The 22,577-nt window shown below is 40.1% G+C and overlaps 1 long non-coding RNA gene across 1 annotated transcript in view; it reads left to right on the top strand.

Annotated features, from left to right (window-relative positions):
* Positions 1–19,874, top strand: part of LOC126456787 (uncharacterized) — a 29,760-nt gene extending 9,886 nt beyond the window's left edge. Inside the window, exon 2 of the long non-coding RNA XR_007585389.1 lies at positions 13,457–19,874. This is a non-coding gene — a long non-coding RNA (uncharacterized LOC126456787). The remainder of the gene's footprint in view (positions 1–13,456) is intronic.
* The last annotated feature ends 2,703 nt before the right edge of the window (positions 19,875–22,577 follow it).

The following is a 22,577-nucleotide window of genomic DNA, read 5'->3' as shown; positions in this document are numbered from 1 at the left end:
GGCCGGCGAATGTACTAATGTAGAGTGTAATTATCAATCTACTGTGACTACGGTAGCTAACAAATTAGTGTGTACACAAACGAAATGTCGGGTTTTGGAGCATACTATTATTTGTATGTTCTGGAAATGAGATACTGTTCAAAATGATAGTTTCAAACGTCTTATTTTGCACCTCAGGCACAGTTTAAACTTCTTCTTACTCTATTTTTATATTCGGAATCCGAAAATTATACAGTGCTTCATCTGCCTCGTACGTTTCTAGCGCTCTAAGCGGTTACATTTCTTCATGCAGTAACCAGAAGACGAACGCGTTTGCCTTGATCGAATCTAAGCCGAGGCGCTATTGTTGATCAAAGAAAATTTGACCGAGGCCTAACTTCGACAGAGTTCCTTATTTCGCCATCAAATTTTGTTTCACAAAGAAACTTTGTTAAAGAAAAATAGTGTAATACCGGCCTTAGCCCTGAGTGATTCGTAACGTTATGCCTGAGGCAGCCATAGCGAACGCATTACCGGTACTCATGTTCAATCTGTTTTTGATTATCTTCGTTAGTGTTTTGTGTGTTTAGGTGTACCATTTTGTTGTTTCGTTTTTTCATTCTGTTTTGTGTGACACTCTTTTGCTCTTCCATGTGGTGCACAGTTTTCACAATCAAGGGAAGTCCGATAACATATTTTCTGTTATATATCTCAACTATGTTTGTGATTTGCGACATAAGAGCGAAATTTTTTCTGTACACCACTTTTATTTTGCTAATTGTTTTATGCAGGATAGCGTGAGAACCCCGCAGTTGCAATGAAATGTAACAATAAGAAATGAGCGCTACCACCCGCCATTTTGTGGACGAAACACTTTATTTTCATTTAACTTGGTTTCGGAGCTAGGCGGTTTTTAAACGTTTGCATACTTTAGTGCCCAATTTTTAATATTTCTTCCGATTAAATAGTTCCTTTGATTCCATTAGGAGCCATTGTGCACTACGACCGTAGACTATAAAGAAAGATAGGAACACAGCGATTAGTCGCAATCCCAGCAGCTTTTATTATTCTTTCATATCCAGATTCCAGCTGTAAATAACCATCTTTTGTGCTACAATACAAGGAAATTAAACAATCAGAATTTGATTTACACAACACAATACGTAAAACACCACGTTATCCAATAGCAACGATCCATTCTAGTCAACACACCGTTTGAATGCGCTACAATCCAACAAACTCGCGACATTTCATCTCAACATATGACCTTACTGGTGTACAGGCAGGAGGAAGCCGCTGTGGTTCTTTACACGTACAGCAGCCTCAGCTTTACACGTACTTTAAAAACCCTTTTCTATAAATAAAATCATCAAGTATATTTGCATATAATTTTAAATACATCAATAAATGCCGACTTACAATGTGTTTGTTCGCACATCAGTGGTGAAATGATCCACTAAAACTTATGCAAAGCATCGTTAATAGGTCCGTACAACTTCCATAAACAGAACTGTTACAAGAAGTTAGAAATAGAAATTAAAAAAAAAAAGTTAAAAAAAATTGGAAAGCGTCTTGATAAAATACAGTTACATATCAGTTTGAAATGTACTGCCACGAGTTTATTGGATTGCAACTCACTCGTTTGGTATGTTGACTAGAATGGACTATTGGATAACGTGGCCTTTTACTTACTATTTTATGTAAGTCAGTTCTGATTCTGTAATCTCCTTGTATTTCAGCACAGAAGATGGCTATGTATAGCTGAAATCTCGATACGCAAGAATAAGAAAACTAATGGGATTGAGAGTAATTGCTGTGTTCCTGTCCTTGCGATTACATAGTGTTTTTTTAACCGAAAATAACACTGATTAAATATTTCTTTGAGTCCACCATCTTGTTCTGCGTTGGAGATTACGTTTAGACTAGTGATGGGGAGCTCGTGAATGAGTCGTTGAAATGAACGCTTCACTCCAGTGAAGTGTGAACTAACCACTCAATGTCAATGAACTGGTACTTCAAACTCTCCACAGATAGTACACTCCACACTTTTTTTCTAGTTCGTTCACTCACTCTCTTCCCCTCTCCCTCCCCCACTACATTGGCGCTACGTCACTCATTCTCCCTTCACTTCAATCCTCCCTGTACTGCCTGTCGACGAATCGCGCGGTGAAATACACTTAGAACAGCAGTTGCACTTTCCTTTCACATAACCTAAATCGGCGAAGAAACCCCAAATTTCACTACTTTTACGCGATCGCGTGTTGCTAGCCATTGTATAAGCGTGAACAGACACAAAAACTGCTTTCGAATAAAATAAAAAGGGATTTTACCTGAAATCGTACCAATGACTACAGGTGACAGTTTATGTTTTGAATTTAGAGGGTTATTATTCTCAATAAAAATAAAATCTCCAGGAAAACTTCTGAATAATTACTTAACGTAGGTATATAGACTTTGTGACAGTGGTAAACATACTCATTCTATTTTGGATTAAATTTTAAAAGGAACATAAACTTGGACTGCATTTTGTTGGTAGCCCTAGTTTTCAGTCCATAAATATAACAAATAAGGTTTCACTTGGCAGATGAAGACTCTTTTTGGCGCTTCATGAGAAAATGTCAAGCAAGATTAAACGTAATACCTCCTTTATATGTGACAGGCTTCTCTGTTTCTCTTTCCTTTGTCCCCTTCGACCATCCTGTATTTAAGTTAACTCAGACGCTGTAAGACGCAAAACGTTGCGTGCACGTTACTGCATAGTTCGTCCATCTACTGGTAAAAATATAAAGTATTACGAAGCTTTATTGTACGAGCGAGCGTAGCCGCGGCTGAACGGCGAACTGGGCAACTTCGCCAGGCTTCCGTACTTCATGAATGAACTACTTCATTTGAACGCTTCACGGCAAAGAGTGAAATGAATGAAGTACTTCACGGGAATGAACGAGTTCGACCCATCTCTAGTTTAGAGTGGTATTGCACTGTCAGTTTTTCTTTTTCGAAGATATTTGATCAAATATTAATCATATTTCTTTGACTGAGGTCTTTGACATCGTGCAGAAGGGGGTATCACACAGTCTAATTACACTTTCATCAAATATTTCGTCATAGTTCCTTCACTGCGCATTCGCCAAAGTCATACGGGATCACGGACTTTGCGGCCATGTTTATATTTTTAAACGTCAAACAGCTCCAACCGGTTACATTGCTCAGTGCAGTAAACAAATATAAGGCGAGATGCTAGATCTTATCAGAGAAAATTTGATTAAGGTCTAACTTTGACAAAGTTCCTTATTACACTATCAAATTTTATTTGACAAAGAAACTTCGTCTAAGAAAATTTGATAGTGACGAAGGAACTATGACGAAATATTTTATGATAGTGTAATATCTTTGACATTCTTTGTCAAAGAAATTTTGATAGTGTAATACTAGCTTTGCAAACATTTAAATTTCATGTAAAATATATTTCACCATTTGAAGATTAGGTTAGGCTCAAAACTAACCATCGCATTTGACTAAATGGCGGTTGCCTGCTGCGGTTTTGTCATAATTATACTTCCTTTACTAAGCGCTGTAGGGAAAGGGGTTTTGTACAAGCAAACCACTGTCTCCATTTGCTGTTTCGACTGCGTTGATGTCGGCGGTCCTCGCCTGTAATCCGGAGAGCCGTTTACTGTTGACAGATGGGCGGTCCCGCATACAGCGTCGCTCCGGCCCCATTCACTTTGTCCGTGCTAGGGGCGGGAGACGGGCTCCGCCCAGCGTCTCATCGCGCCAGCGCTCATTTAGCTGAGAGGCTTTGATGCGCGACACGCCGCGCCTTGCATTAATATTCCGCGCGAGATGGGATACGCTGCAGTGGGCGGGGGCAAAAAACAGCAGAGACAGAGACATACAGGTCGAGAGGAAGGGCCGCGCGTCACGTAGGCCGCGCCAGAGGGCAGCACCAGCAACGTAACTCGCTCGAGGGCCAATAGATGGCAGCAGTCTGCTAGCTGCCGTCGGGAGACAAAGGGAGGCGCGAGCCGGTGTTATACCGTCGACACTCGATAACTCCAAGTGCAACGTTCCTCATAAATAGTTCAATAATTGAGCGTAATTGTAAAGAGAGTCTGAGTGGTCAAGGTGGAACGAAGAAATAGTCGCGAGGGCATCAGGCACAAGAAAAAGTTTAAAAAACCTAAGATTGTTTTCTACATAAGTGATTTCCAGCGTGGTAGGTGAGAAATAATCTAATGCCGTCTTTTGTTCTAAGATGGACGGTCCTACGAGAATCATAAGCTTGTACTACTCGGCTACGGTATTCATTGTTTAGTAAAGAAAGGAGCGCCACAAAGAATTGAGTGTCTGAGTAGTACAGAAATAATTATTGATGAAACAGTCGAATTATGAAGTGATAGGTAGCCACTGACGCCGAGTAATGGAGTATTTGTGGACGGTATGTCATGACAGTCGCTTCGATTTGTCGTCTGTACCAAAGCACACAGAAATTCGTCGATTTACGGACGTATTTTCAAAACTAGGACAACTAGTTCGATCTATCGATAAATTCGATGTATTATTCGAATTAACAAGAATCAACTGTACATTATCTACAGTTTTGTATTATCGCGAAATATGGGAGAGAGTGTCACTGAAATTTTACAGGATTTTAGCTGGACATCATTAAAAGAAAGGCGTTTTTCGTTGCGACAGAATCTTCTCACGAAATTCCAATCACCAACTTTCTCTTCCGAATGCGAAAATATTTTGTTGACACCGACCTACATAGGAAGAAACGATCACCACAATAAAATAAGGGAAATCAGAGCTCGTACGGAAAGATATAGGTGTTCGTTCTTTACGCGCGATATACGAGATTGGAATAATAGAGATTGTGAAGGTGGTTCGATCAACCCTCTGCCAAGCACTTAAATGTGATTTGCAGAGTATCCATGTAGATGTAGATGTACAGCAGTGGTACTCAACCCCGTCACTACCGCCCAGAAGTGGGCGTTCCAGCTTTCATGGTGGGCGGCAGGTGGTAATAATTTTAGAAACATATTCATTTGGTTTTGGTATGTTATTATTATACGCTTGAACTTGCTATCTCTGCTTATAAGGTTACATTCCAACTTTATAAATCACTATAGCTGTGCAACAAGTGCGCGGCAGAGGTACAAAAGTGGGCGGAAGTTAGAAACAGTTGACTACCCGTGATCTACAGCATTACTTCGATTCTGTCTCACTGGCATGGCAGTGGGCACGTTTTATTGTATTATTTACCTTAATCCTAGTGCGAACTGAAAATTAACTTAGAAATTACTGTAACGAGGTATAATATTAACTATTTCCACAATGCGTTTCGGATGGTTACACCTCCATCAGGTGGATTTATGTGAATTATTAGGACGCGTATGTATTGTTCCGGTATGTATGTATACCTTGACCACTGACAGACAGTGGCACAAGTTATCCAAAACCAATGGCGTCTATGCGATAGTTTCTAAGGGGAGGGGGGTCTAGACCTGGTGTATAGAGCACTTTTAATATTTTGGAAGACGAATGACGACTTATAAGTAGCCGTAAAGAGGTTCAGTTCCTGACCCTGTTAACAACCTGCGTAATACTGACTTTTAAATCATTTTCTATTAGACGTACAGTTCTCATTACGTATTCAACATAGAAATTGAAAAGAAATGGAGATCAAATCCATCTCTGTGCGACTCTTTAAGGACCCCGAAAGTTTTTGTATATTGTTGCTGTATTTTTTGCTGTGGCCCCTTGGTTTTTGTAAAATTTCTTATTAGATATATAAGGAGTTGTGATAACACCATGAATCCCAGTAGTCCCCATAAATTTAAGTTGATTTAACGTAGTCAGATGTTTTGTGCAGTCTATGAATCACATAAAAAGGTCTTGTAGGCATTCTATGGCAGTTTCCATGATCCATCTTCATGTTTGCTATTTGATCCCAGGTGCCGCTACCTGTTCTACACTCTGCTTGCTCACTCAACAGCTCTCTGTCTACGTACGGTTTCAGTCGGTTTTAGATTATTTTTAAGAGAATCTTGTTAACTTTCCAATTAGGTGAGTTGAAAAACCTTTTTAGGATCTCCCAGCCAAAAATTCCTTACGATATATTCATTACAGTTGGGGCCACTGTCGCACGGCGTTTTTAAAATGCCGTTTCAACCGGACGTCTTTAAGGGATAACTCTGTCGACGGCGAAGTAGAACGACAAGGAAAGCGAAGGAAATCGGCATTGGCTTTGATTAAGGAACCGTCCTTGCTCTGACTACAAGTAACTGAGGATAAAAAGACCTAAATGCTTGTATCTGCATAGGAATTCGAATCGCATCCTTCCAATTACGATTCAGTGCCTTAAGCAACACTCGCCTGGCATAGTAATTGCGCAAGAAGCCTTTGGTGCAAAACAAAGCAGTTCGTAGTTACAAGACAACGTAACGTGTTGTATTTCGAATAAGTGGTCACGTATCTCATGCGTCACAGGGAGACGTGCTTCACAACGACGCATCACTATGGGTCGAAATTGGACGTGCTCATGTTTACAAACACTGAACAGCGAACCTTTCCATTTTCACCCGTATTTGTTTTCAGTCCACTGTCCTTCTCCCAGAAGAGAAAAAAAAGGAACGTTAATTAAAGTGACTGCGACCAGTCGTCGCTCCTCTGCTTCGCTTCCGGATTTCCCGAAATTCGCTCTTTGTAGTCGCGCCAGAGGCAGCGATGCGCTGTCAGCCGCGGATCACAGGCGGGCCCTGATTGAACAACCTGTGACACTGTCGACCCGCCCAATATCGACCTATCGTCTCGCAGAGAGGCGGGCGCCGACCCTGCCCTCTCGCGGCTATTTCCGGCGCCTCTCAAAAGGCTCGTCAGCAGAGCGTTCTTCACAGCCATTGCCAGCTGTGCGCCTCAATGCGTTCGTTTCGCGATACTTTTTTTTGCTTTTTTTGTGAGTACACAATAACATCGAAAAAAGTACGAATCTGATAGCAGTAGTCCGTTATCTGTGAGAGCTCAAATCTAATTTTGAGTCCCGGCGTATTAGTTTCTGCGTCTACTAGCAAGCTATAAATGTTGCGAAGGTCACCGAATAACGTGCCAAATGCATCTGTGGCGGTCGTAGATACATCAAGGAGGATGCCGTCCCAGTTGCTGTAACGTAGTAAACATTATTCCTATCTGTCTGATGGGCTACAAATCTGCAAAGTAACGGGCTTTAACGGGTACACAACACTGTCGCCTGTCCAATCCAAGATTCAAGTACACGAGGAAGAAATCCTTGTGTCTGAAATAACGTGGATTTATGCGTTGTTACTTCGGGCACAAAACCTACCTTTGGGCACGAGCACCTTCGCATTTTACTTGCATGTTGAAAAGAGCAGACTTTGTTCACGGTCCACAGCTGTACGAAATAGATTGAAATTTATTCGCTAAGTGGGAATTCTTTCACATAAGCTGTTTTAAGTATAGATGTACAGCTTGTTCGTGACATGAAAATGTGTGCCAGAGTGGACTCGAACCCGGATTACCCGCTTATCACGAGCGCTCGATTTGTGGCCAAGCGGTTCTAGGCGCTTCAGTCTGGAACCGCGCTGCTGCTACGGTCGCTGGTTTGAATCCTGCCTCGGGCATGGATGTGTGTGATATCCTTAGGTTAGTTAGGTTTAAGTAGTTCTAAGTCTAGGGGACTGATTACCTCAGATGTTAAGTCCCATAGTGCTTAGAGCCATTTGAACCATTCGAGCGGTCGGTTTGACAGCTTCAGCTAACCCTGCACGCTCCCCGAACCACCCCAAACCTCCATATGTCACAGTGTCACACCATTATGACATAGTACACTATATTCATCGGGCTGTACGGTGCAGATGCCGACATTTGGACGAAAATATGTAGCGTAAAGGGGTAACGAAGCACCAGAGATAGAAGTCACAAAGCACACACAACTAAAAGCTTAACCATAAAGAGGAGAGAAAGTGTTGATGCTGGGCGTCATGTTCATTCGACTGCCACTTTATAATTCAAGCCCACAGGGGGAGCTGCCCTCGCTCCGTTGCCAGTTTCCTGCATTTGTGAGTGGAAATCCCGCTCGCCAAGAAGGAAGGTAGAGATTTTATTGTCACGTTGATGACGAGGTCAGTAGGGGCAGAGCTGAAGCTCGGATTCGGGAAGGAAGTGGAATGAAATTCTCCATGTCCGTTTGAGTCGAACTGTACCATTTGCCTTGAACATTTGGGAAAACCACGCAAAACTTAAAATCTCGATGAAAAATGTCATATTACCGCTTAGTTATACTACCAGTTTCAGTAGTCTGACAGTCATCAGTTTCATAAAAGTATTTGGAGCATCATATTAGATGTAACAAAAAATCGTTATCGACAGGTGATAGAACCATGAATAATACACTGTCATCATACAATAGATTGACGATGTAATTCATGTTATGATATGATGACAGTTTATTATTCTTGTTTTATTACGTGAAGATGACGATTATATTTAGGAACTTGATGATGGTCAGACGACTGAAACTGGTTGCACAAATAAAGTATTTTACCAGAAGCTGGAGGTGGTGATATGACTTTTGCAAATAATATGAGCTATGGAACACCAACTCCTGCAATTATGCTTAAATTTGGATATCTCGATAGGGATTGGAACCACCGTCTTCCAGAATGCGAATGTGACTTAATACTGCGCTAAGTCGCCTGGTCCTTTCCTGAAAGTGACGAAGTCAGAGCACTACGGTACAAAACGGGACATACAGATTCTGCAAGTCAGTCATCAAACGATAACGACGTTCACCTACAGAAGCTTGAGTTGTACTCAACACCATGACAATTTTATGTCTTGCGGGTAGCAGTACTGGTTTCCTCCCGTTCACCAGGAGGAACTGATTTCATTTGCTGCGAAGATGTTTCAGGTTCTCGCATCTCTGAACTCTCCGTTGGCTACCGTCCATGTTATCTTCTGTTCGTCGTTCAGTTTGTGTGACACAAATTGACAACAGATCTCGAACTTAACCAAATCCTTGTGTACACTGGCGTTAATAGTATCATTGCTAGTCCACAATTCCTCTAATATCAGTTTCAGCTATAGTCGCCTATTTTGTAAAAGTATCTCTCACACTTGCGTTAGATTTTGTCATCATATTTACTGGCAGTTGACTTGGATTCATGGCACGCTTACAACAGTTTCCTTACACTCCTGACAGCATTTCAACCAATCGAAAGCACATTTTGTGCTCATACCTTATGTTCCGCAAGGGCTGTCTCTTTCTGTGACTTCTAGCAAATTGTGACATGTAAGACCTGCTTCTATATTGTAATGCGTAGTGCCCATGATATCTACATTTGCATATATGTATGGTGTGATTCAGCTGCTACGACCAGTTCGTTTAATGCATTCCAGAGCGCCTTCAAATACCACGAACGAGATTTTCATGTTCACATTCCAGTACAAAATTGAACTACAGTATATTTCTTACAAAAAGGTACTATTAGTTTTTCCTGCAAGTAGTGAGCGAGAGCATATGAAAATCTTGTTGCGGTATTTGAAGGCATTGCCGGTTACACAGATCCCAGCAGCAGGGGCAGCTGATCACCTTGTGTACTTTGTAAGCCCCTGTGAAGTGCATGTCAGATGCTACTTCACATTGTACCAGTTATTAGGTGTGCTTCCTATTTCACTCACGTGTGGAGTATGAGGAGAATGATAGCTTAGACTCCTCTGTGTGCTCCGTAATTTGTGAAATCACATCTCTGAGGTATGTAAGGAGTTACGGTATATTCCTAGATTCTTCAATTAAAACTGGTTCTTAAAACATTCTAAGCTGGATTTCTCGTAATAGTTTGGGTCTATCCTCGAGTTTCTGCAAGTCAGTTTCTTCAGCATCCCAATACACCTTCTGAGTTAAACAAACCGGTGGCTATTCGTGCTGCTCTTGTTCACGTTCAACATCCCCTGTTATTTCTGACTGGCAGGGATCCCACACACTTCAGCAATATTCTGTTTCAGCAATATTCTGTTTTCTAAGCAATCTCCTTTACACACATTGCATTTTCCTAGTATTGCACCAAAGAACTGAAGTCTCCCACCTGCTTCACGTACGATTAATCTTATGTGAATGTTCAGTTTCGTAAAAAGGAAGGAAGGAAGACTGGGGTTAACGTCCCGTCGACATTGAGGTCATTAGAGACGGAGCACAAGCTCGGATTGTGTCAAGGATGGGGAGGGAAATGGGCCGTCTCCTTTCAAAGGAGCGATTTAGTGAAACAACGGAAAACCGAAATCTGTATGGCCGGGCGCGGGTTTGAACCATCGTCCCCCCGAATGCGAGTCCAGTTCCATTTCGTATCGCTACACATTGTTACGCGAAGGTATTTGTGTGAGTTGACCGATTCCAGATGCGACTCATTGCTACTGTAGTCTCTGGACAAAGTGTTTTTGCTAATTTTTGTGGCACTTTGAACTCTTACAAAGATCCGGCTGAATATCTGTGCAGCTATTTTCAGACAGTACTATTTTGACATGAGCCACACTTGCATAGAAGCAGCGTGACGAACTACGGACCATTTTTATTGCTGCCGGGTGTCTACCATGGTTCAGTCGTCTACGTGAAACGATCTTTTGACAGCATACCGTACTGTTGCCTTCAGGTGATGTCTGTAGAATGAGCATCTTCCCTACATCAATGAAACATGAAGAAACGGAAGTGTTAGGACAGACCTAGCGTATCTGGGACTGTGTTCTAAAGAAGGCTATTGAAATACGAGTGGTTGTTAGCCTGATGAACAGAGGCAATGACTTCACTTTAAATAGGGGATCGCGCCTACTCGTCATCACCGATATATGAGGTATGGAGGCCATCAATGTCGGCGTACCTTTCCATACAGTGATTGGCGCAGCGGAAAGAACGCAGAACATTAACTTGAGGGTCGCGGGCTGGAGTCGCTGTGCAGAAAGTGTTTTTTTTATTTATTTTTATGTTACTACTTTGCAATATTAATGTTTTCATAAAAGGCATGAAATGGAGAGCCAAAGGAGAATTTGAGATTGAAAATGAAGTTCTTCATGCGGGAAAACAACTTGTTTTCCGTTAATTGACTCCTAGGGGGAGGGGGATGGAGGGACAAGCAAATCCGCAATTATACGACGAGATTTTTTAAGATGAGGGAATGCAATGTTGAAAGTGATTCCCCCAAATACGCTCCGCTAGGCAACCCCGCGATATCTGTTTTTGTCGTAAGATAAAGAAATTGACCAGAAAGCTTCAAAAATGCTCATATCTCATCGAGAGAGAAAAATAACTCGCATCCCGAGAAGACTGCATCTTGATACAGTCCACTGCGTGCCATCAGCTATCCTTACCAATATTTGGCGAAACGATGTCTCATGATTAGTTGGCAACCACACTGTGCGATTTGAGAGAGTCTTTTATAAATGTTAACGAATCTGTTTGTCTATAGAAACTGTGAAAGAACCATGTGATTGTAAAAACGCAGCGTTTGTAACGTGTGTAAGATGAATGTCACCCTATCACGTGTATCTCATCAACTGTAAAATACACTGAAGCGCCAAAGAAACTGGTGTAGGCATGCGTATTCAAATACAGAGATACAGTATGTAAACAGACAGAAACCTCGCTGCTGTCGGCAACGGCTGTATGAGACAACAAGTGTCAGACGCAGTTGTTACATCGGTTACTGCTACTACAATAACAGGTTATCAAGTTCTAAGTGAGTGTGAACGTAAGGTTATAGTCGGCGCACGAGCGATGGGACTCAGCATCACCAAGGTAGCGATGAAGTGGGGATTTTTCCCGTACGACCAATTCACGAGTGATTGTGCATATCAGGAATCCGGTAAAATCTCCGACATCGGTGCGGCCATAAAAAGATCCTACAAGAACGGGACCAACGACGACTCAAGAGAATCGTTCAACGTGACAGAAGTAGAATCCTTTTGCAAATTGCTGCAGATTTCAATGCTGGACCATCAACAAGTCTAAGCGTGCAAACCATTCAACAAAACATCATCGATATGGGCTTTCGGAGCCGCAGGTCCACTCATGTACTCTTGACGACTGCATAACCAAAGCGTCACGCCTCGCCTGGGCGTGTCAACACTGACATTCGACTGCTGATGACTGGAAATATGTTGGTGATTGGAGAAGTCCCGTTTCAAACTGTATCGAGTGGATGGACATGTGCGAGGATGGAGACAACCTCATGAATCGATGCACCCTGCATGTTAGCAGGGGACTGTTCAAGCTGGCGGAGGCTCTGTAATGGTGTGTGGCGTGTACAGTTGGAGGGATTGGGACCCCTGATGCTTCTAGATACGACTCTGACAACTGACTCGTATGTAAACATCCTATCTGATCATCTGCATCCATTCATGTCCGTTGTGCATTCCGAAGGACTTGGGCAATTCCAGCAGGACCATTCGACACCCCACACATACAGAATTACTGCAGAGTGCTACAGAGTAGCTCCAGGAGCACTCTTCTGAGTTTGAACACTGTCTCTGACCAACAAACTCTGTCTCTGGCCACCAAACTCCGCAGACAAGAACATTATTGAGCATATCAGGGATGCCTTGCAACGTGCTGTTCAGAAGAGATATCCAACCCCTTGTACTCTTACGGATTTATGGACAGTCTTGGAGGATTCATGGTGTCAGTTCCCTCCAGCACTACTTCAGACGTTAGTCGAGTCCATGCCACGTCGTGTTGCGGCACTTCTGCGTGCTCGCACGGGCCCTACAATATTAGGCAGGTGTACCAGTTTCTTTGGGTCTTCCCTGTATATTGTGAATGGAAGATATACTGCGTATAACATAAGACTGAAGTAAAATATTATTTTTATAAGATGTGCTCTGTCTTGTCCGATACCCTAATTTTTGAATAATAGTTGTTTAATCACATCTTGTGAAAGCTCTTGCCAGGTGAGATGTTGCACACTAAAATTTTTTGTCCATTGTAGTTACCCTCATGTGATTCGGTGGCTACAAATCTGTAAATCTGCGATGCACTCCTCGGTCTCTGTAAGGGTTTTCCAGTTTTCCATCTATCGCTTCTTCCACCTCTGGCAATGATTTGTGTATGTGAATATTAACCAAATGCACCGTGGTTCGTAGTAGCGTTAAACCGCTGGTATGTCAACAACTTAGCAGATAAGTCATTTGAAAACTTGGAAGAAGGCAGTGGTGTGCTACCTCGAATAGGACATGCATAGTAAAGAATAGGACCATGTATAGTAAAGAATTTTGATGTTCAGTCTTTGGGTTGACATCAGCTCTACCATTATGGTCACACTCTTTGTTCGCCCACCTTTATCTGTGTTTCCTAACCCTAATAAGTTTTGAGCTTCGCAAACTGCGATCAGTTAACGAGATTTATGAGTAGTGAAGCTCGGCACGTTGATGATGATTCTGTTGCTGGTAATAAAGTAGTTTTCTTCTTTTCCAGGATGGCTGTTGGCAAAAGAATGGTGTGCGTTCCGGCCAGGTGACGACTCGCCTCCCCATAGCAGCCAGAGCTACTTTCCCATAATTGCATCTTGGTACCAACATCAGGCAACTTCCCCATAATCGCACAATGGTATCGTCAACAAGCTGCTTCTCCGTACTCGCAACATGGTATCAACAACAGGCTGCTTCCCTATGATGACGCCATGGTATCAACAAGTAGCTGCTTCTCCGTATTCGCAATATGGTATCAACAACAGGCTGCTTCTCCGTAGACACGATTTTTCAGTGTGAAAAGACTTCTTCTCCACTTATCAGCAACCGCCCTAGGTTATGGCGTTGCACAGTTTCTTGTGCTGGACTGGACAGAATCTGTCAACTGTGCTGCAAAATGACCTCATTCTCCGAATTTGGCAAGAGACGTGGACTCATTAACTAACACGGAAATGAACAATACAGAGCGTGAGTGAGGGTAGGAAGACTCTTGACAATAAGGACAACCCAAAATTCTACGTGCCATATTTACCACTTTCTTGTCTTCTAACACATTAACTGGGAACAATATGGGAGTAAATCCACTGATCAGCCAGACGTTACTGAACCACAAGAAGAAGGCACAGCATTGAACGCTGATATGAAGTGATACAAACAACTTCACAACATTAAATGTGGTATAAGAGCTCTGCATCTGAAGCAATGAGAGACAGAGAGGCTGATGTACATTTAAAAATTAAAAAAAAAAAGATCAACAGAAGAACGCAGTGTGAGACATCAGTGCCATAATGACCTTATTCTTGTCTCTTCATAGCCCTGTATATAGTACCTGAGAACAGTAAAGATACAAATTCTGCTGTTCGTTCGCCAACCATAGGTCAGAGTCTAGAAGGGACATATTTTCGCCCTACTGCAGATGTTGTAGTGTCCAGTATCAATACCTGCACTTGACATATAATTCACCTATACAGTCACATAATGAGAAATGCATGAGGATACCAATAAGACGATTTGGCTGTGTGTGGAATATAAATGCGATCTCTACACTTGAAAGTGGCTTCGCTACATAGTGCACATTGGCTCAGAAGAAGAAGAAGAAGAAGAAGAAAAATAGAGATCTCTTTGAATGGGCCCAATAACAACAATAAGAGACCGACATAGCAGACAGTTTACCTTTACTGAGGAATCCATGTAGCTACAGGAAAGGGTCAGGGACTGTTTGTGTATTCATGCACGTTCCTCAGCTTGTGCTGCGTTCAACCCCTTGTCCATTGAACAAATCCAAGTCTCCATTCGTGACGAGGAAAGCAAGATATGGACGAAGTAATGGGTGTAGACAGGGCTGAAGTGGATCTGCTCGTTGGTTCAGTCTTCAGAGTGTTAATTACATCTGTAATATCATTTTAATCCTACTCAAATGACTTCTTTAAATGCTACACTGTGCCTGATAAAGAAAACCGAGTGAATTCGTTTTTAATTTAAAATACGTCAAAGTAGGTACTACCGCAGCATATGACGTAAAGAGAAATTTCTTCAGAAGCTAAACAGGGCCAGCAAGGAGAGGACCTTTAAAGAAGAGTTTCCCTTGTATCACGCTACACCCAAACACACTGGTATTGCCACTGCTCTGATATGTGTATATCATCTCTCAAGAGTAATGACAAGAATATTGCATTTTAATTGAAGTCTTACGCTCTGTATCACCCAAAGGGAACGTCATTGCTGATAATACATGAGGTCACCCACACCCTCTGTTTCTGAGACTGTTCAATATGCCACTCTTGCCACACCCATCTTATTATATGTAAGTTACTACTTGAATTCAGGTGACAAAACTATGAAGAGGCTACAACATGACACGAAAATTAGTTCAGTATCTAATAATACGCAACATCAAGAGGCTATCAAGAGAGAGGCTATTGTAATAAGAGGCTACTTCACTACCCACCAACAGTCCAGGTGACATCATGATTGAGTGCATCAACCAGTAATTGTGACCAACGTTGTTTCTGTTTGTGATGCAGAAATGTTTCTTCAAGATTCATGAGTGCCAGGGCAACAGAAATTTTAATGTACAGAACATTAACTGTGTGTTTGTGACGCGATATGTTCAATGTGCCAAACTCGTCAGTTTCTCGTATTAGTAGCTTTAAGTTCGCTTATTGTTCTGCACAACGAAGAGGCTATTTTGAGGCAAGATTGTTTCAGCAAGTGGTATAAACTGTACTCTATATGTGTGTTCAGTGGAACATTTCTCAAGTGTGGATTCTGTAATGGTTTACTGAGGCTCAATAATAAAAGCAACATCTTAAGCAATGTAGGCAAAGCATCGATGTAGGAGAAAAATGTAGTGTTTTCAAAATAGATGTAACTGGAAATATCTAATTGTACTATCAGAAGTGAAATTTTACCACACTCTTGTAAAAATGAGTTGTCTGTACAACATAGTCTATAGTGGGCGCAAAAGAAAGTGAATTTTTCATTACGAGCATGTTTAACAATGGAAAAGAAACGTAATAGTAGAACTGCTCGTCACTTTAAGTACCTGTAACTCAGAAAGAGAAGATCAGAGAAGGCTATCTGATAGGACAATCACGTACAATTGGCAAAATCTCAACTCTTCATATTTTTTCTGTGGCATGGCTTCTGTCATCAGTACAAAGGAAAACTCTCAAACAAACAAAAAAAGCTTATATTTTACAGAAGCGTAAGAATTTAATTTACTCGCTCACTTTGCAAGACCACACATTAAGCACAGCACTCATTTATCTCACCTCATTAACTACCGCATATGATATAGACTGAGAACGATTTAGGAACAAGTCCATGTTTTTTTAAATAGTGATAATAATGTTCTGTGAGTCTAGTGCCGATAGCTTTAAAGACTGTAATAACACACCAACAGTACAAAGATAGAATCTGTTTAAATTAAGACGTATTTTTCATCATCCCATCGTATACTTGTACAGCTACCATAGATTAATTTTAAAGTAATATTTGTGATCGATCACGCTCTAATAATACGTAACTAAATAATTTTAGCTTGTATAAACGAAGGTTCTCTACGGTCATAAAACGACAGAGTAGCACTGGAATGAGCTGCGAGCAAATATTTCAGTACCCAGACGTTTTTATAATCTTTCTACTTTTCCCTTGCTCCCTGTCCTGTAGGCCCATTTTCTGTGATGTGTCATGCCATTAAGTTATACAACTGAAATTTATTGCTTTCTGCTCCCTTCACCTCTGTGCCAGCTGTTACAGCTGCAGATGTAACAACTGTTTCAGTGGTGAGGTGGACACAATTTTTTCCCAGTCAGATTCTTTTTGGGTCGTCAATTCAGTTTGGACAGTGACGACTTTACCATAGATTCTTCTCATCATAATACTGGCAGTGCATCACTGGAGCAGCTTTCGAAAGAAGCAGGAAGTATGGAGCAGACATCTAGCATAACATCGCTCTTCTTGGGAATAACAGCGAATGATTTCTGAGAGTGCAGTGAGGAAATGTTACGCTGCTCTGCATCCTACATTACTCCTATTTGAGGCACTTTCCTGCTTCTGCTTATAATATAAAATGACTGCAAAGACAATGGAAGGAATTTCTTCAACGAATGTCATACTGTACACCATTGCAATTTACATTATGTATGAGTCATTCAATTTATAAAACAATATTGTGACATACTCAGCTAACTGTGATTAGTCGCCATGTATATCAGAGGCATTTCTCATTTCATTTTGTCAGAGCTCTCTGTGTGTAAGTAATGTATTTTTATTTACAAATGAAGTCTATCCAAACAGTTACTCCAACAGACCTTAGCTTTATAATTATTGAGCAAAGAAGTTGAAAATCATGGAATCACTCAAGCAGAAATTTTCTCTTTGCATTTTCCTTTTCATCTACAAAGCTAAATCGATCTTGGCTAAGGAATGGAATCAATTCATCATATGCTTACGGGTTAAACAGAAATTGTGTTCTATGTGAGCAATTTTCTATCTACTCTTCCCTTGTTTTCTGAGTTTATTTCAGAAGATTTCCCAGAGAGAGGCTAGTGTTTCACGTGTTTCCATTTACAATTTACAGTAAACCTTATAAAGTATTACTTTCAACTGTCACAAAATAAACTGCAATTTTCTCAGTATTTTGATAACATCATCAAACAACACAGTAAATTTGTATGTTTTTTCCTTATTGTGTGGAGAAATTTTGCTGTTGTAACTGTACTTCCATTAAAGTTTGAATTTTGGACTTATGTTGTTAAAAAACTTTATCAGTGGTAGTATGCTAATTGTTGATGACCAATGTAAAAATGAGTGGCTTGAGTAGTGGTTCTGTCTAGACTTTCATATCAAAGATCGTACTCATCTTGTCAGTTCCTCAGGTCGATATGCACTGCAGTATCATGATGAATTCTCAAATGAGCAATATAACGAATTGTATGTAGTTGTAATAAATGTGTCACATTAGTAGTTGTTTGGAATATAAAGTGATACATCAAAAGTTCTTTCTTTTAACGACATTTTAAATACTTTGCTTCCTTGCAAGCATCACTAAATTATTAGGCTTTTTATTACAAGCTTGAAGCACATTGTAGAAAATGTGGGCACTCTTCTCAGAATGGTTCTTGTGGTTCATCCTCAGCAAACATCCAGAAGAGGTGAGGTATGTAGAAATATTTTCAGTGCATTTCCTAAACTGTTTGTGTAATTATCTTTTGAAGATTTCTACTTTTTGATTTAATTGTTCCATGACCTGATAGAATCAGAAAAAATGATAAGACTGAGACTGTCACAGTCTATTTGTTTTTTTCAAGGTTGGAAAATCTTTCTTCACACCTCACCTATTTCTGCACTGGCTACTGTCGAAATTCTCTTCCACATTATATGATGAATTAGCTTATTTATTTTCAATATACTACTGTGTAATGTTGCTATCTTTACATTCATTGTTTGTATACAAACATAATCATCTTTCTTTGTTTTGATGGTGGCCGGCAGTGATTACATGATGCGTAAACGAGAACGAAGACTGATTAACACCGAAAGTGCAAAATTAGATCATTTCCTTTGGTACAAAATGGTTTGTGTAATAGTAGAATTGTAGTGCTGTTGATTTTCGCGCAAGTAAGAATAATATTTGTACAGTCACAAGCTCCATTTATTTACATTTCAGTACTGAAGCAGGTCATATGAGATGATGGTTATGATTGTGATATAATAAATTTTGTTGTTTTTTTGTGATTTTTAAAAGTTTAGTTAAGTTTAATTTGAAGCATATCTGAGAACGATGTTATGAAGTATGTAGTGTATAGAATATTGTAATGGATAAGCTGAATTTAGCTGCATAGGTGCTTTAAGTAAGAGAATGCCATCATATATTCATCATTTACGATATCACTTACTAACTTTTGTTTATCTACTTTGAGTTGCAAATTCCTCAGGTCGAGCGGACTATAGAATAAGCAATCTTGTACCTGTTGTAATAAAATAGAAACAACATCATTTCGTCATACATGTGTCATAAAGTGATAAATTGATTTTTTTGTGTAACATTTCGCTACTGCTTTTCATCATTGCTTGCATTGTGTTTTCGAATACTGACATACTAGATTAAGAAATAACTTTATGTGTATTGTAGACTTAAGAACCTGTAAAAAAATGCCAATGGCTCGATATTTGGCTTTATGTCGTAAACGAATGTAATTTTTTTAAAAATGGGCAAGTGAGTTAGTACACCTGATTAATGTGCCCCGATCTCATTATTAGTAGGAAGTTTTGGTTTCGTTTTCAGAATGAATGACGTCATGAGGAAAGAATCGAAGATTGCTTGTGAGAATGGTAGTACCGTGTCTTTCAAAGTAAATTTAAGAGTCGAATATATTTTTGTAACTAATGATGGAACATTAAGTTTCTGAATGGTGTCTTCCAGAATAATTTGGCCCAATGATACTCGAATTACTGTTCACTGACATAGTAAACAAAATCTGTATTTGGACAGCAGATTTTGTCGAAAAAAGTGACAGTATAGTGATGTAGCTACTCTGTGCATTCACGTTGTGTGTACAGCTCCATACATCAGATAAGTCCTTATGTTTTATATTCATGTGCAGTCGTATCAGTATGCATTAAACAGATAACGGCAGTACCTTTATCGGCGAAATTTACATTTAGAATTTGAAGGGTAGAACAATGAATAAAGCTCTATGTTTGTGTTAATGAATTATTGTTTTTATTCTAACATTATATCTAATATTCATCTGTGAAGTCCATCAATGACAGTATCAAGGAGAAGCAGCCTGTTCCAATACCTGCGAAGTACAATGTTGATAAAACATAAGAAAAACAATAATGATGTATTTTAACAGTAATGGATCTATGTAAATTTTCTGCTGTACATTTTCAGAAATAAAGATACTTATCTGGGATATCTGTAATTTTAATGGATGATGGTTTCCTGCTGTAGTGTTTAGTGTAGAGAATATTAACATGTATTGTAGGACAGAGTTCTCTGAAGATGCTTTAGTTCATAGGTGGTGTGGAAAATTGCATTTGTTGTGCTGATGTTGGACATTTGACAATGTACTGGTGTATGTATGGAGTCAGTGCCAAGAGTCACATTTTAATAAACAACTCACGCAAAACATTTATGCTATACTACACACAGAAGATAATAGCTTGTGAAAGAATTATAGAGAAGCACCTTAGCTTGATGCTGAATGGTTTTTACATTAGTAGTTGCCCTGTAGCGTCATAGAATATGGTACACAAATCATACAAGTTGCACTTTTATGTAAATGACACAGCAAAGTGTTCTAGAAAATTATGAGTATCATTATTGTTATCACAGTGAAAAAGAGAAGCTCAAAATCATCAGCAGAAATGTAATTTCTATCCCCTGTGGGTTTAAAACATGGAAGATCACCAAATGTTATAGCCAACCAACTAAAAATACACATAACCAATTGTCTTTGGCAAATTATTGATGTCAAGTAAGCAGAAGCGACTTCCAGAAAATGCTTGTTAAAGACTACAAGGGACAGACCAGCCACTTATTTCTATTAAGTGGGTAATTTTTTGTACATTACTTTTTGAGACAAATTGTACGAGTAACACACATTTTCTTGTCATTTATTAGAGTAAGTAATCCTGACAACTGCCGGTCATTCTTTTGACTGTGTGTATTCCTTTAAACTTATCATAAGAGCTAGTTATAAGCTGCTTCTGATATATTCATGGTAACTACCAGCAAAACTACATTCCAGCTTATTTTACTGAAGAAAACTAAAGTAAATAATGGAAGAGAAGAAATACCAATAAAAAGTGATAGAGAGGAAACAGATAGGAGAGTGAAAGAAAGGAATCTGTCGCTAAGTCAAGAATATATGGGAGTGGTGATAAGTACTATGACGTTGGGTAGGATATTGTACATCCAGTTTCCTTTTCACACTAGCTTTAGGAGCCACACAGATCCAAAGATAGTTGGTGGTGTACTGGAGTATCTTGAATTTCTCTTCCCATATGATAGGTGAGGCAATGAAGTCAGATGTCCCATTCAGACTCTACTTTAGACCTGAAGGCAACCTTGTTGGCAAGCTGACTATCTATGACTCCATTCCAGTCCCTCCTTCACAGATATCACGTCCTTATGCCCTGAGCAAATGACAGTTTAGGATGTCTGTGAGAACAACGTTCCTTCAGTGAACAAGCCAAATTTCAGCTCATAATACACTGCTTTGTAGATACATACGCCCTGAAAGTGCATATGCTATCAATGGCTCATAATCTGGACTAAGATGTTCAGTTGTACCTCCAGTGGTGTACCTACACGATCACAGCCGGGGTGCCCTTTTTTTTTGTAGATTCTATGTATGAAGAGGATAGACTATGTCCTGATCAACAGTTTACAAGACCACTAGTTGGCTGAACGTGACCTGTTTGGGAAGATATGATGTGTCCACCTTCCAGTGACAGATGAAACCCATCTCTTTTGCTACAAATCCATAACATAATCTCTGTGGGAGATGTGATTACCTTTTTGAGTCCAAAGTATTTCATTTACTACAGTATGTAGCCATTTTTACATTATTCAGCACATGTCAGCTCTTTCTGTGATACACAAATCAAGACGCAGGACACCAAACACTGCTTTCAAAGCATCAGTTGACATTGTGCCAAGTCAGTTAACGTTGTGCCAAAAGCACCTCAGCAACACATTAGAACTGACTGCTGCACCCACACCACCGATATTTCTCAGTCACCAGCCTATGTGCACTGTATGCTTATTCTACAGCTCACTATGGCCACTAGTATCACCTCATGACAGAGATGGAAACAGTTTGGAGGCAGACATAATTTTTGTTGTGCAATTACCATGTAACTGTACCCTGAGATACAGATCAGACTTATGCAGATTAAAGGTTGTTACTTAATCAGACTTTTAACATGACTTCTGAATGGTCTCAAGAAGTTCAATACTCTGCGCTACTGCTGAACTGTGTCTAAAAGAACTACCTCATTTTTTCTAGTTGTACTCTGGTGTTACTTTGGGCTAATATCAGGAGATCGTCATAATATGCCACTACAACCAAAGCTTCAGGATTTTCTTGTAGGCTATTCAAAAAGGGTTTGTGAGTAATGTCCTAAATTATGGGCTCAAAGACTGAGAACTGAGGACAGCCTTCAGTGATTATTTTTGTCATATTTCTCTTGGGATCCAACACAGCAACCTTGCTGTGCATACAGTAGTCTATAAGCTTTTTGGAAAGTTGCCTCTGGATAGTTAAAATGCGTCAGAGGCATCAAAGGCACAGCATATGTGAAAAATAGTAATGACGAAATACGGGGACTATGAATTCAGTACCAGCTCTACAGCACGATCAATAGCATTCTCAGTAGGTTTGTCCTTTCTGAAACTGTACAGAGTGACATTCATTCCAGTTTCGCTCCCGTGAATGGAAAGCCTCTTGTTTGGTATTTTGCCCAAATGTTTTTGAAGAACATTTAGTAGGCAGATGGGTCTATAATAATATTTTGCCTGGGTAGGTTCTTCATTCTCCTCATCCTTGAGGGTTATGAGCCCTGCTGATATTGATGTGTTTGGGAATTTTCCTTGGGCAAAGCAGTCATTA

The sequence above is a fragment of the Schistocerca serialis genome, chromosome 2, assembly GCF_023864345.2.
Source record: "Schistocerca serialis cubense isolate TAMUIC-IGC-003099 chromosome 2, iqSchSeri2.2, whole genome shotgun sequence".
NCBI classification, from domain to species: domain Eukaryota; kingdom Metazoa; phylum Arthropoda; class Insecta; order Orthoptera; family Acrididae; genus Schistocerca; species Schistocerca serialis.
Note: the sequence above shows the minus strand (reverse complement) of the source record. Positions and strands in the feature narration are given on the sequence as shown.